The following is a 15,721-nucleotide window of genomic DNA, read 5'->3' on the forward strand; positions in this document are numbered from 1 at the left end:
CCCTTCCTCTTGGGAGCTGTAAGTAATAGACTCTCCTTCTGAGGCAGTTGTCTCTGTCTCTGCCGTCCTACCTACCATGCCTGATGACAACAAAATCATCCTAGGTACGTTTTTAAAACAACCTCCTAAGATTGTTGCAGGGATCACATGACTTAACTTTTCTAAAGTGCTTACAAAATGGTGCCTGAGACCAGGTGAAAGCTGAATGGGGAGTAGCTATGGTGACATGTCCCCCTCCAGCCTCTTCCCTCTGGGCGCCGGGTGCCTCCCTCTGGGCAGCTCTGAGCACACACACGTCATGAGGTGCAGCCCGTGCCAGGTGCCTGGGCAAAGGCCAGGCATGTGCTCATGTCCCTTGTCATGGCGCTGAACACCCCAAGCTGACAGTGAGTGCCAGGGGAGGAGCCTGCCAAGAGCCAGCAGAGGGATCCCGCCTTTGTGCCATTTGGCTGCAAGGAATAGATCCCTTATCGGGGACAACCTTCTCAAACCCACACCCCTGAACCTCCCAGCTCAACTGGTGGATCACTCTAACTCTCAAAGACAGTCACTCTGAATCATAGCAATAATTTACTGAATGCTTGTGGTGAGCCAGGCCCTGTTCTAGCATCTTGTGCCAGCAATTCTCAAACTTTTCGGTCTCAGGAACTCTTTATACTCTTAAAATAAATCATCGAGGCTCTCAAAGAGCTCTAGTTAATGTGGCTTGTGTCTGTCACTATTGACTCTATTTTAGGAGTCAAAACTGAGAAATTTTAATAACATTTGTTTACATTTTATTTGAAATAGCAATAAAAACACACTACATGTTAGCATAAATAACACATTTCTATGAAAAATTACTATATCCTCCAACACAAATACATAGGGAGAAAGACGCAAGGCATTGTTTTACATTTTTGGAAATCTCTATGATGTCAGGGTTAATAGAAGACAGCCAGAGTTCATACCTGTTTCTGCATTCAGATTTTTTTTTTTTTCAAAGACAGAGTCTCACTTGGTCACCCAGGCCGGAGTGTCATGGCATGATTATAGCTCACTGCAACCTTGAACTCCTGAGCTCAAGGGATGATCCTCCCATCTCAGCCTTCCAAGTAGCTGGGACTACAAGCATGTAGCTCCACACCTGGTTAATTTTAAAATGTTTTTGCAGAGACAGGGTCTCGCTATGTTGCCCAGGCTGGTCTTGAACTCCTATCCTCAAGTGGTCCTCCCACCTTGGCCTCCCAAAGTGCTAGGATTACAGGTGCGAGCATTCACGTTTATGAGCCATCACATGACATGTGACCCCCAGAATATTCCACTGAGAGTTAAAACAAACAAACTTTCCTTGAGAGCAAAAAACGAAAACAAAACAAATAACATCTTAGTATCATTAGGAACATAGTTTCACTTTTATGGGCCTTCTAGAAGGGACTTAGGGACCCCCAGACATACCCAGAACACACAGTGGAAACTCCTGCCTTACGTACATGATGGGTGGATTCTCATACTGCCCCAGTTATACTTATGAGGAAACCGAGGCACAAGGAGATGAAGTGACTTGTCCAAGTTCACCAGCTGGGCTTCAAAGCCAGGCCCCCTGGGGGAGGGGCGTGGGGTGGGCTGGGCTGGGCTGGGGGGAGAACTTGATTTTGTCGTCCATGGCCCTAGCACTCAGCCCTGAGAGAGGCGGCAGGGATTAGGCACAGACAAAGCCAGAGGGCAGGTCAGGCTAGTGGGGGGGGGGGGGTTGGGAGGGGCTGGGGGATCAGTTAGTCACCAAGTGGTCCCGGTGACAGGGCTGGAGATGGCGCTGGCGGCGATGCAGCCTCGGGCTGGAAAATCAATAGGTGATCAGCGGTCCAGGGGCACGCTGTCCATCAGGTGCGGCAGAGAGGCAGGGGCAGGGGCGGGGGGGCCGGGAGGAAATATCACTGACCCCCGGCAGGATTGATCAAACAGCCAGACACCCAAGGCCAAACTCACTAATAAAGTGAGACGTTCAGCTCAGCCCCGCGGCTGCTGCTGAAGGTCTTAAAAAAACCGCTTAGCTGGGGAGTTCTTGCTAAACTGTCTTTGTTTCTTGAGGCGAGCGGGAGGGAGGATGGACTGGGGGAGGCCCGGCGTGGCTGCTGTTTGGCCTGGGGCTCACATGGCCCGTGTGTGTGCTGGTGTGTGCTTGCGCTACAGCACACGCCATTTATACGAGGCACATTATATGTGCACTCTACATCACATATGCATACAAACATGCCTGTTCATGCCTTTGGATGTACGTGCACATGCTACAGCATACAGCATTTATTCATGGCATGTGCACACACACGTGCCTGTTCATGCCTTTGCATGTACATGCACATGCTACAGCATACAGCATTTATACATGGCATGTACACACACATATAGATGTGCTATAGCACAAATGTGCACAAATATGCCTTGTTTGTGTGCATACATGTACATGTACCATAGCACGCAGCATTTACAAATGGTGTGTGTGCACCAATGTGTCTTGCATGTGTGCATACATGTGCATCTGCCGTAGTACACAACATCTGTTTTTGAGGGGTGATCGTGTGTGCTTGTGAGTTCAACTGTCTCTTCTTTGTTTTTCAGTGATATCACCACTTTCTCTGCCTGTAGCCCTGAAGATGCAACATTTATAATGACAGTCGTGGTAACTATGGGGTTGGTTGGGGGATGGACAGAAAAGTGGGGACTAGAAAATTGTACCTACAAGGCTAAGCTGTACAATAGAGAGAAGCAGACGTGGACAGGAGTGAGGAGGAGGAGGAGGAGGAAGAGTGAAGGGCTGGTATGGCAGGGGTTAAAGAAGGTTGAGGCCAGGAGATGAGAGGAAATTGGAGGGGGTGCCTGGATGGCTGTGGGAGGAGAAAAGTAAAGAACAAAGGATGTGCAAATGGAATTTTAAGAAGTGGTGTGATGGGTAATGAATTTGACATCTTTTGCTATTCTTTGAGGAATCCAAGCAAAGAGTAGAGTCACTTCCAGTAACTTTCTGACTTTTGGGATGTGTTTTGTTAAATGTGCCAACCTTACTGAGACTGGGAGACTGGGATTGTGGGTACATGGAATTTATTTGCATTAAATAATATCACTCAGATTGAGAATTACATTTTATGGAATGCCTTTGTGGACGAGAGATTATACTAAGAGGTTTCCATGTGCCAGCTACTCACCTTAAGGTAAAGGTATTATTTTTATTTCCATGTCTTAGATGAATTCATTGAAGCTCAGAGGCTTAATCGCTTCTTAAGTCATGTGGCTAATAAGGAGTGGGGCTGGGATTTGAACCTAGACTTCCAACTCCAGAGCCCAGGCCTGCCTTGGCTGCTATTTCAGAGCACAGTGTGGGTGCTGAGGGACCAGGTAGGCAGACAGAGCTTGCATTTGGGGGAGCATTTCCCATCACTGTACCTTGCCCCTTGGGGTGAGAGGTGGAGCATTTGGCTTGTGTACCATTCAGACCCTTCACCCACCAGCACTTGTAGCTGCCTGTCCCCCACACTCCTCATCCCAGAGCCCCTGGCTGGGCACCATCTTGCTCTCTATTGCTGAAGGGCTCTTGGAGGTGTGGGAAGGGGCTGGGAGGATCTGCCAGACTTTGGCAGCTGACTCCAAGATGTGTAGATCTTGAACCCCAAAGCCTTTGGGATTTTATAAAAGCATAGAACAGATTCACTGAGGATGATTGAGGATCTAAACCATCGGAGAAATATAAAACCTGCATCAGAATTACCGGTGGCATGTGAAAATAGATTCCTGGGTAACTCCCAGATTTAGTAAACCAGAATATCTGAGGTTGCGACCAAGGGATCTGTATTTTAAAAATGTCTTGAGTAATTCTCCTGCACATTCTAATCTGATCCCTTGTGCTTGCTGTTCCCTGTGTCAGGCATGCTCTCCCTGCAGAACCTCCTTTGGCTCACACTTTCACTCCTTTAGGCTTCTGTTAAAATGTTCCCTCCTCAGAGAGGTCTTTCCTGCTATTTCACCTAGAATAACACCCTTTTCATTCTCATTTCCTTTGCTCTGCTTTATTGTTATTTTACTACATGGATGCTAACTATACATATTTAAAACCCAGTATTATATACTGTATTATGTATGTAAAATAAATAAAATACAGTGTGCACTATCTATAACAAAGCACAATACAGACATATGATCTGTATTATGCATCACTGTGCTTACTTGCTCTTTTCCGTGGGCTCCACTGGGGGAGGGGCTCCTGGAGGGCAGGGCTTGCCTGCCTCCCTCACTGCTGCCCCCAGTGGCCAGAACTCGGCCTAGGAGAGGTTGGGGTGGGGACGGCGATAGATAAGGTGTGCAGAGTCCAGTGGGTGCCTTGCGGATGCCCAATGATAGGATGGCCTTGCTAATAAATCATCCAACAGAGAAAAATAAACGAGCAGAAAGAAAGAGGAATAAACTCACAGCACCCAATTGCCCCTTTGAAGGGAAAGATCACAGCACAACTGCCCCTTTGTTTGGTCAACTGCCTGTAGCTTAAATTGTTTTATTTGAGAGTTTATTTTAACGGCCTTGAGGAGCCCTGAGCAGATAGCAGGGATACGATCTTCCTGCCTCAGTTCCTGTGAGCCCACGTTCCAAGGACTCCGATAAGCCAGCCTCACAGAGAAGAGAAAGAAAAGAAAAGAAAAACAGATGCAGCCGTTTCACAGTCATCTTCTGCTACCAGCTAGCAACAGTCACTTGTTTTTCCCATGAAAACTCCCAGCACCTTAGCCTCAGGCCGGCACTTCTCTTTTCTGTCCTTCCTCCAGAGCCCTTCCCACCTTTGGGAAGTAAATAGACTTTCCCTCTTTAAAACTGTCCTAATCTTTGTGTCGAGAATTCTTTCTCATCCCAGGCTATGAGTCCCCACCCTCACACTCAACACGCCCATCACCTAAGCACAGTGTTACCATGGAAACAGAAGGCCATAGCCCCTGTGTTCTGGTAGTCATTTCCCACACTCCCCCCCTGAGGGCCAGTGAAACTGCCGGGAGGGGACGGAGAAGAAATGTGTCCTCTGGTCCTCTCCTTTGTTTTAATTCTGCACCCAGCAGACCACCCTGGGGTCCCTCGTTTTGCTGCCCTGCCTCCTTCCTTAAGGAGTGTCCGCCATGACGATCCCGGTGACTATAGCCAGCGGCTGATGTGTTAATTTCACAGTGCAAGACCGTGACTCCTTAACTTGCTGCTGCTCTCGCCCTCCCTCAATTTTGGGAAAATCTGTCTGGGAGGCGGGTGATCATGTTGGCTGGCCAAGGACCAATGGAGTGCCCCTCTGGAGGATTAGGCGACACAGACACACGGGTCACTGTGCTTGCACTGCAGGTGGACCACAGACGGGTTGCAGAGATGCTGAGACGCAGATCTCTTCTCTCCTCGCAGAGCCTGGGGAGGCCTGGCACCGGTGACGCCCCCAGGCTGGGGCCTTTGGGCCAGGATAGCCCCACTTGTTTACCTAGTGAGCTTGGGGGCTAGACCACGTTCTGTGTGTGTCCCTGGGTGAAGAATGCTGGCAGGTGTTGGTGAAGGGACTGAGACAAAGGCAGCTGCCTTGGGCGGTGGGGCCCTCTGTGCCTTGTTCGCTGGTCTTGGACCAGCCCGTTTGTGAGCCTGAACTTGCCTGGGCCTGCTGCCTCAGTTGGCAGCACCGTCACCAGAACACGGCAGCAACGGTAGCCCAGGAAGCCGCTGAGGGCTTTGAAAGGGTGGAGGCAATGAGATGGGGAGGAAATGGGAATTCTGTGAACCGGGAAGGACATGGCTGAGAAGAATCCAAAGCCAAAGAGGGTGGAAGAGATTCCTAGAGAGCCTGAGCATTGCTGTAGGAGGCGGAGATTATTATCCCCATTTTTCAGACAAGGAAACTGAGGCTTGGAGTGGCTCAAAACCTCACTCCAGTCAATGGCAGAGCTCAGTGACTCCACACTGAGCACTTTCTCTTCCCAAGGCTGCTCCTTGTAGCTCAAGGAAATTTGATAAAGAGTGTTTTGAAACTGCAATGGCATTTGGCAAGTGTTTGTATGACATTTTGGTGGAAAAGATGGAACAATGTCTACTGGTATTTGGAGCAATTAGGTGCACTGCCCTAGTAACAATTGGGAATAGAATGGACTTGCCATCTAAGGAATAGCACAAAGACTGAGGCCATTCTGTTGATAGAATAAAAAAATTTAGAGGGTGTAACATGTACTCACCAGGAAATTGGTATTAACAATCAACACCTAAGTGGACATATAGGAATAACATTTATTGGGTGTCGGGAGGGTGGGAGGGGGCAGGAAGGGACAGGTATATACAACCACAACGAGTAAGATGTGCAACATTTGGGGGATGGACACGCTTGAAGCTCTTACTCGAGGGGGGGCATGGGCAATATATGTAACCTTAACACTTGTACCCCCATAATACACTAAAATGAAAAAAAAAATAAAAATAGATTCCTAAAAGGAAAAATAAATTTAGAGGGTGTATTGAGTTGAATGACAGTACCCCAAAAGATATGTCCACTTAGAACTTGCGAATGTGGCCTTATTTGGAAAAAAAGAGTCTTTTCAGATCTAATTAGCTTGAGATCCTAGTTAGCTAAGGATCTCAAGATGAGATCATTCTGGATTATCTGTTTGAGCCCTAAATCCAATGACAAGTGTCCTGTAAGGAGAGGAGAAGACATGGACCCAGAGGAGGAGAAACTCAGAGGAGAAGCTGATAGGAAGACAGAGGCAGAAGTTGGAGTGATGCAGCCACAAGCCAAGGACAGCCAGGGGTTGCCCATAGCAACAGAAGCTCAGAGAGGGGCGCAGAACAAATTCTCCCTGGAACCCTTCAGAAGGAACCAACCTCGCCGACACCTCGGTTTTGGACTGGCCTTTGGAACTGCGTGGGAATAAGTTTCTGCTGTTTCAAACCACCAAGTTTGTGGCCACTTGTAGCAGCCCTGGGAAACTAACACCAGTGATTGGATGCCATGATGGACGAAGTGAGGGTCGTCATGTAGAAGGGGGATTCCGCTGACTCCGTGTGTCCCTGGAGGATGCCCAGCTCCCAGCTCCTCGGGAAAAGGACTTCCTACACTCAAGGGGGTCAAGGGTGGGGTGGGCTGTGTTGGGGAGGGTGAGGACCCGTCACTGACCCGGCCGTAGGGGAGCATAGCGTCTGCTGTGTGGTTGACCTTGAACGCTCGTGTGGCCTCCTGCAGCCCTGGGAATCCACGCACACATCGGTGCAAAGAGAGAGGAGGAGAGTTGACAGAGGACTTGGATGCCTGGGTGGTGTCCAGGGACCTGACAGATGGTGACGGTGGTTGGTAGAGAAATGGTTCTGCAGGAGAGGAAGAAGAGGATGAGGAGGAGGGGGAGGGGAAGGAGGAAAAAAAGGAGGGGGAGGAGGAGGAGAGTTTGGCTGCAGGGCAGGCAGTGGCCTCTCCTGGGCGCTGGGGGCCCCGGCACTGGGACTCTGTCCCCCGAGAGCCTCGCAGACCACCCCACAGCGTCCCCTCCCTGCTTTCTTCTGACAAAGTCATTTCCATTTGGATGTTGCCTCGAACATGATGTTCGCAGCCCCCAGAGGAACAACATCCCTCAATAAGGCACAATATTTCCCCAGCCAAGAACTTGCTGTTCCAAATTCATTAAAATTGCTGTGATATTCTCTTCCCATTTCTATGCCAAGAGCTGCTGTGGACAGAATTCATAATATCACGGAGCGGTGGCTGTTACCGATTGTTCAGTGGGAAAGAAGCGAACTTAATTTTTTTTTTTCTTAAAAAAATGCGTACCTATCAGATTGGCAGTGAACATCGGCGTGGGTGTGGGGCGATGGCACACTTATGTGCGTATTAGGGGAGAACAAATCGGTGCAGCCTTTGTGCAGAGCAATTTGGAAATGACACGAGATATGAAATGTGCCCGGTGGTTTGGGGTCGCTTAGTCCCCAGAATTCAGGTGGGCAAGAAATGTAAGATTTTGTTATTCTGTGGTTGAATTTGGTTTCTGTCTCAATACCTCTCCTCCCTCCCAATACACATCCCCTTCCATTAGACGGCAGAAAATTAATGCTAGTTGAGGTTGGGTGTGGCGGTTCAAGCCTGTAGATCTAGCTACTTGGAAGGCTGAGGCTGTGGGATCCTTTGAGGCCAGGCTGGGCAACACAGTGAGACCCCATCTCTTAAAAAGTTTCAAAACAAAAGAAAATGAGTTCTAGTTAATTTAAGATAAACTGGCCACTGAGAGGGTCCCCAATTAAAATTTCTTCTCTCAATGCCCCTCTTCCTGGGAGGGCACGGTGTTTGGGGATGGCAGGTGCTTACGCGGTACGTTCTTGCCAGGCCGTGGCCCCTCAACTCTGGCGTCCCTGAAGGTGCCCATGGGCCCACGCTGAGCTCACCTGCGGCGTTTGCTCAGAGCCGTGCAGCACTGTGACCCTACCGGCGTGGTGTCTCGGCTCGCTTTTCTGGTCTTCTCAAGACGCACAGAACCTTTCAGCTCTCCCTCCGAGCTGCTTTGGGGCTGTGAGAATGCCCTGGGACTGCCTGCGGCTGTGCGTCTCCCCCGCCATCTCTGCCAGCAGGACCGAGGGGCGCAGATGGGAAACGGGGCCACGTCGCCACCACTTTCAGGTCCCCAAATGCATCCAAGGCATGGTCTCCTCCATCTTGTACTTGGCGCTGACCCTGAGCAGGGTGGTGACAAACGCGTGGCCCTCCCCTCGAGACATGCATCAGCTCCCCGCCCCCCATTCTCCAACCCTTGTTCGCCTTCTAGCTTAGAACATTTCCCTTGTTCTAATATCCTCTCTCCCCGTTGAAGGAAGAAAAACTCGCTCAACACGCATCTTCCACATCTCACCTCTTCCCCTCTTAGCTCCCCTGTTCTGCTCCAGTCCCCTACCTCCGCCAGGCCGGGGCCTGAATGGGAGACAGTCTGGGGCGGGGGGGTAAAACCCAACAGGGCTCATGCCACACTTGTCCTTTTGTGCTCCCCTTATGTGAGATATCTGGACCAGTCGAATCTATGAAGACAGCGAGCAGAATAGAGGTTACCAGGGCCGTGGGGGGAGGGGGGCGTGGGAGTTATTGCCTCGCGGGCCCAGAGTTTTGTTTGGGGTGATAGAAGGTTTTCGAGATGGGTAATGGTGGTGGTTGCCCAGCACTGAGCATGTACTTAATGTCGTTGAATGAACAATACACTAACACATGGTCACCATGGCCAATGCTCTGTTACATATATTCTATCATAATAAAAATTAGTAAAAATACATAGCAGCAGGGAAGAAAAAGAATTCCACATTAATTAATCCTTGACAACAGCCTTCTGCCCCTGACGGGGTGTTCCATTCGGGGGTTCGAGTCTTTGGAGATCCTGGCTGAGGTGTGCTGGGATCATGAGTGAGGAGACTTGTCGCAGCCTTGTGTGTCATTGAGAGACACTGGAGACCCCCGAGTGCCTGTCCGTGGGGAGCCAATTGCATAAATGATGGTGGAGCCGCACAACGGGACTCCGACAGCAGGGTGAAGAATGAGCCCTGCCCCGTGTGTGCGCTGATGTGGACGATGCCCATGGCGTATCATCCGGGGAGTGGAATAACGTGCGTGGTAGCATCCTCTTTGAGTAAGAGCGCCCGTGTGTATGGGATGGAACTCACCAAGCATTTGAGGTAAAGGAAATGTCACCTGCCTCCCCCTCTCCTTCCTGTCCACCTTCTCTCTTTATCAGACAAAGGGACCATGTGACTCCCTGTCCCCTCTTTCCTCTTGACACCTGTGTTTCTAGTCCACATGTTTGCCATGCCTAATAATAATTTTTGTCTTTTTGTTAACATTTAAAAAATCGTGGCCGGGTGCGGAGGCTCACGCCTGTAATCCTCGCACTCTGGGAGGCCAAGGTGGGCGGATCGTTCAAGGTCAGGAGTTCAAGACCAGCCTGAGCAAGAGTGAGACCCCGTCTCTACTAAAAATAGAAAGAAATTAATTGGCCAACTAAAAATATATAGAAAAAATTAGCTGGGCATGGTGGCACATGCCTGTAGTCCCAGCTACTCGGGAGGCTGAGGCAGAAGGATAGCTTGAGCCCAGGAGTTCGAGGTTGCTGTGAGCTAGGCTGATGCCACAGCACTCACTCTAGCCTGGGCAACAGAGTGAGACTCTGTCTCAAAAAAAAAAAAAATGTGAGAAATAACTAATATCCAGGCAAGTGCATAAAACAGAGATGCCCAGTGAAATGTAAATTTATAAAGCAACCCACTGATCCTGCATCCCAGGCCAAGACGTAGAACAGCCATGCACCCCCGTGCACCTCTGCCCAATCAACTCCTCCAACTATTCTTGTATAGTAATTGTCATTGCTTTTTAAAAAAATTATTTTATTTTGAAATAATTTTTAGGTTGACAAAAGAGTTGCAAAAATAGTAAAAGCAGTTCCCATATGCGCTTTGTATACCCGTGTACCCTTCACCCAGCTTCCCCCAGCTGGAGACACCTCACATAACCACCGTGTGTTCACCAAAACTAAGAGATTCTCACTGGCCCAGTGCTATTCACCGAACTGCAGACTTTATTCCAATTTCCCCAGTTTTTCTGCAAATGTTCTTTTTCTGAACAGAACATTTGGACCCAGATTGCATTTACTTATCGCATCTCCAGTTGCCTCTAGTCTGTGATCGTTTCTCAGTCTTTTTCTTGTTTTTTTTCATGACCTTGACACTTTAAAAGAGTGCTGGTCAGAAATTTTTTAGGATCCTTGCATTTCTTCATAATTTTCTTCTCCTAAGTATGGATCCCTGAACAATACGGTTTAGTCTTGCCTGTTTTGAATTGTACATAAATGGAATAATTCCCTATGTATTCTTTTGTGTCTTACCTTTTTTATTTCATATTATGTTTTCATGGGGAATTCATTCATGTTTTTGTGTGTAACAAAGGTTCATTTTCCCTGCTGAATATTATCTCATTGTATGACTACAATATATAACAATAGTAATACTATGTAATAGTGGAACCATCTTACATTTGACAGATTGCGGATGGTTTCCAGTTTTTCCGCTATTGCAAACGATGCTATCGGGAGCGATCTTATTCCATGTTTCTGAACTACGCGGATCCACGTCTCTCCTGGACGGATATCTAGCACAGGAAACTGTAGCTCCAGAATCCACACACCTTCGCCTGCACTAGATACCGGCAGACTGTTTTCCAAAGTGGTTGTACCAATCCACAGCTATGCCTGCCGTGCCTGGGAACTCTCAATGTGCCATATCATTGTTTTCTGAAGTCAGAATGAATCGGTCAGGGTTCCGGCAGGAAAGAGATGGACATAAAATGCTTAGAACAATGCTAGGGTTCTATTTCAGAGAATTCAATGAAGAGACTATTTACAGAAGGGTGGGCAGGATTAAAGGAACCAGTTAGGGATGTCGAGGTACCCAGGCAGGGCAACAGCAGGAAGCTATCACTGCCTCTGGGTCTGAAGGGGTGGGGGGAGAGGGGGGGAAAGTGGGGGTCCCTGCAGGGTCTATGGCACAGGGCCATGTTTCCTCATGGCCCCCTGTTGTGGGTTGATCTGTGTCACCCCCCCAAAATATGTTCAAGTCCTCAACTCCAGTACTGGTGAAGGTGACCTTGTTTGGAAACAGGATCTTGGCAGATGTGATCGAGCTAAGATGAGTCTGTGTCAGCTTGGGCTGCTCTATCACAGTCCCACAGATGGGGTGGCTTAAACCACAGACATTCATTTCTTACAGATCTGCGGGCTGGGAAGTCCCAGATCAAAGTGCTGGGAGATTTGGTGTCTGGTGAGGGCCTGATTGCTGGGGTGTAGACAGACACTTTGTCACCGTGGGGTCCTGTGGCCCTTACCCCAAAGGCTCTACCTCCTAGTAAGTACCTCATGCCGGGATAGGGCTTCAACATGTGGATTTTGGTGGGACGAATTCAGTCCGTAACAGAGTCGTACTGGATCGGGGGCCCCTCTGAGGCCTGGCATCCGCATAGAAGAGGGAAGTTTGGACGCAGAGGCACAGGGGAGGAGGCCATGTGGTGATGGAAGCAGGGGTTGGAGTGATGCTGCCACAAGCCCAGCGACACCCAGGACTGACTTTGGCAGAAGCGGGGCACTCCAGACCCCTGACTCCTGACTGCTGGCTTCCAGGACCGTTGAGAGCAGACGCTTCTGTTGTTTTGAGCCGGCCTCTTGGTGGCGCTTTCTTCTGGCCGCCCTGGGAAACTAGCACAGCCCTTCCCAGCAAGGAGCCTTCTGAGACATTTTCCCCCCCTAACTGTCCCCTTCTTGCCGCCATGAAATTGCAGTCCACAGATATACTGCCTATCTGTTTTTGTGCTGTGGCCCGCTGGAGGTCACAAACTATTGTGATACGTGAGGTTATTGCTCCCAGGAACCAGGGGCGCCTGTGGGGGTGACGTTGCTCCTGTTGAGGCTTCATGGATTAGAGGGGAATGGCAGGGATGAGGGGACACAGGGAAGGCCCCGGAGAAGAGACCCTCGTCCCTGCTCTCCACCCACCCCTCAGTGGCGCCCGCTGGCCCGGCTCAGCCAGGAGCTGAGGGTGAGGGGCTCAGGGATGCTGTCCTCTGAGGTCGGTCCCCCTGGGCAGAGCAGAACCGAGAGGGGCAGAGAATGGGGGGGTTCCAAGCCCTGCCGGTCCTCAGGGCACCGTCCTTCCTCCCGGGAATGCATGAGACCCCCGAGGCTGACGTGGCCCAGTGAGATGGGAAGAGAGGCTGATTTTCCATCCAGATGGCCCCTTTCCCTGTCCTGAGCCACGTGACCTATCTAAACCCAGGCTCCTGAGCCCCCCTGTGCCTGGCCAGGATGTGGGTCTCTTCACGAGGCTCTGAAGTTTTGTGGGGCAGCACTGGCAACCCGGGCACCCCGTGGCCCTCTGGGTCCCTCTCCCTCTTCCCCGCCCCCTCCTCTCTAACAAGCCTGGGAGCCCTTCCCCTCCTCAATGCCCCAGCTCTATCAGCAGGAGGAATCAAGTGTTCTGTAAAGAAAGGCATGAAACAAGAAGGAAATTCACCTCTTAGGGATGATAATAGGCAGTAGGTAAGAGTTTGGGTCTTGGGCCCGGCTGCCTGAGTTTGGATCCTGGTTTGGCTGTGGAATGCTGGGTAAGTTACCTAACCTCTCTGTGCCTTGGCTTTTCTATCCCCAAAATGATATATGGTAGCGTTTACCTTATAAAGTTTTTATGACTGTTAGATGAGCTAATGGACAGAAAGCACTTAGAACAGTGGTTGGCGCATAGTAAGTGCTGTGTAAGAATAGGTCTATTAGTACCTTGCTGGGTGTGTCTCTATTTGTATGTGCCTTAGAAAGTTCTAGATATGGCTAATGGCACCATCTCAGGGGAGTAGAGCCGGAGCCTACAGGAGAGGAACTTTCGTTTTCTATTTTATATACTTTTATATCATCCAAAATTTTTAAACCAGAGCTTAGTATTAAATAGTATTTAGTAAATAGTATTTAGAAATAAAATATCTGTCCTAGAAATTTCAACTCTTCAGAAGTAAAAGATAAGTTTTTGCAAAAATGTGGTAAGCTCTGCACCATTTAATGTAGAACATAGGACTTGACATATTGTCATTAATCTCCCTTTCCCCACATGTGTGCTTTTAAAGCAAAATTTATGAGTGTTCCTAGGATTGGGGTTGGACTTGCCTGGTCCTCTAGATCCCGGGTTCCTTAAACTTCTCTTGCGGGACTTGGAGGAGGGGCTGAGCCCTGGGCTGCAGTTCTCCCCACCCACCCCTAGTGGGCCCCCCAGGACCACCTGCCTCCCCGCACCTGCCCTGGTTGCCAGGGAAACGGCCCTTTATTGAGTGGAGCCATCCCCAACTCAGCGCAGTGATTTGTCCTTGTCTAATTATTATTTCTCTTTGCATTTCCCCTTTGGATGAGTAATGGGGGAGGGTCGGGGGTGGGAGGTGCAGGAGCCGGGGAGCAGTGATTTGTGGGGTCGGCAGCTCATCTCTGAGAGGAGGACATTTATCTTTCTGGAAGCAGAAAACAGCTCAGTGGAGACGAATTCAACAGTTCCCGTGTGGGTCTGTTTGCAGGTTCGCACTCTGATCCCGAGTCACCCACCTGGAATGTGAGTGCACATGGATTCGAGGTGGGGGGACGTGGTAGGCAGACCACTAAGAGCAGCTGTGTCCAGAGCCGTGGTGCTGTGGGTATTTCTGTGGGTATCATGTGATCATGGTGTACAGCTCCTACAACTGTGCACAAATCTGCGTGTGTCTGAATGTCAACACTTTTGATTGGGCTATCTAACCTAGGTGTGCCCGCTTGCGTGCACTTGTGTGGTTACATGTGGGCGTGCACACTGTAGACAAAGCAAGGAAAATCTGGGTGTGTGCACACATTGAATACATGGCTATCGAATATGTTTGCGTCTCGTGTCTCTGTGTGTACATGGACTACATTCTATTTGCAAGCAGCGAGCTTGTGCTCTTGAGTCTTAGTGCCTGCACACACATGTAGCCAACTTCTGAACTCGTGTGCATGTGAACAGTGCATATTGCTACGAAAACCAACGAACAGACCTTAAACACAGAGTGTTGACTTGAGTCAGAGACACTGGCGATGAAGACATAGGGGTTGCAGAGACAGAGACATCCAGCTAAGGGGAGGGTGCACACCACACATTTTGGTAGCTGGGATAGATTGCAAAAATGTCCTCATTCCTTCACTCCTGCCAGAATCCGCGCTCTTTGAATGTGACTTTGCAGTTTCTCCTCATAAAAGATAAAGTCTATTTCCCTTCCCCTTGACCTGAGCTTCCCTTGACACTTGCCTTGGACAATAGAATGAGGTGGAAGGGACATTGAGCCAGTTGTGGGCCTCGGCCTCAAGGTGCCTTGCAACTTCCACTAGCTCTCTTGCAACTCTGCCCAGATGCACATGAGTAATCCTGAGCTAGAGGGTGAGGTGCCATTAGAGACCAGGTGGAGGGCAGCCCAGTTATCCCAGCCAAGGCATCCTAGACCATCCTGTAGCCAACTGACCTGCAGACACATGACTGAGTCCAGCCAAGATCAGCAGAGCTTCTATGGCTGGCCCTCAGTTGACCATAGACACATGAGTGAACCCTGCCAACTCACAGGCCTGGCAGCAGTGATAGCTGTTTTAAGTCTATGAGTATTAGAGTTATTTGTTATGCAGCATTATTGTGGCAATGCTAACTGATAGCACGTAAACACCAGGTGTGCACTCAGGCACACACACAGTGAAAGCATCTACCACAGATACACACATAGGATTGATAGCTCTGTGTACGAGGAGTATTAGTTATCTATTGCTGCAGAACGAATTATCCCCAAATTTAGAAGCCTAACACAACAAACACTATCTCACAGTTTTTGTGGGTCAGGAATTAAGGCAGGGCTTAGCTGGATGCCTCTGGCTCAAGGTCTCTCCTGAGATTGCTGTCATACTCTTGGGGCTGCAGTCTCATCTGAGGACCCAACCGAGGGAGATCCATGTCCCTTTGCACTCAGGTGGTTGGCAGGATTCAGTTCCTGCTGGTTACTGGTGGTGGTGGTGGTGTCACCCTCAGTTCCTTGCTATGTGGGCTTTTCCATAGGACAGCTTGTGCATGGCAGAGAGAGAGAGAGAGAGAGAGAGAGAGAGAGAGAGAGAGAGAGAGAGAGAGAGAAGCACTCACAGATGCAATGGTCTTTTTATAA

Source organism: Microcebus murinus, chromosome 16, assembly GCF_040939455.1.
Source record: "Microcebus murinus isolate Inina chromosome 16, M.murinus_Inina_mat1.0, whole genome shotgun sequence".
In the NCBI taxonomy this organism is placed as follows: domain Eukaryota; kingdom Metazoa; phylum Chordata; class Mammalia; order Primates; family Cheirogaleidae; genus Microcebus; species Microcebus murinus.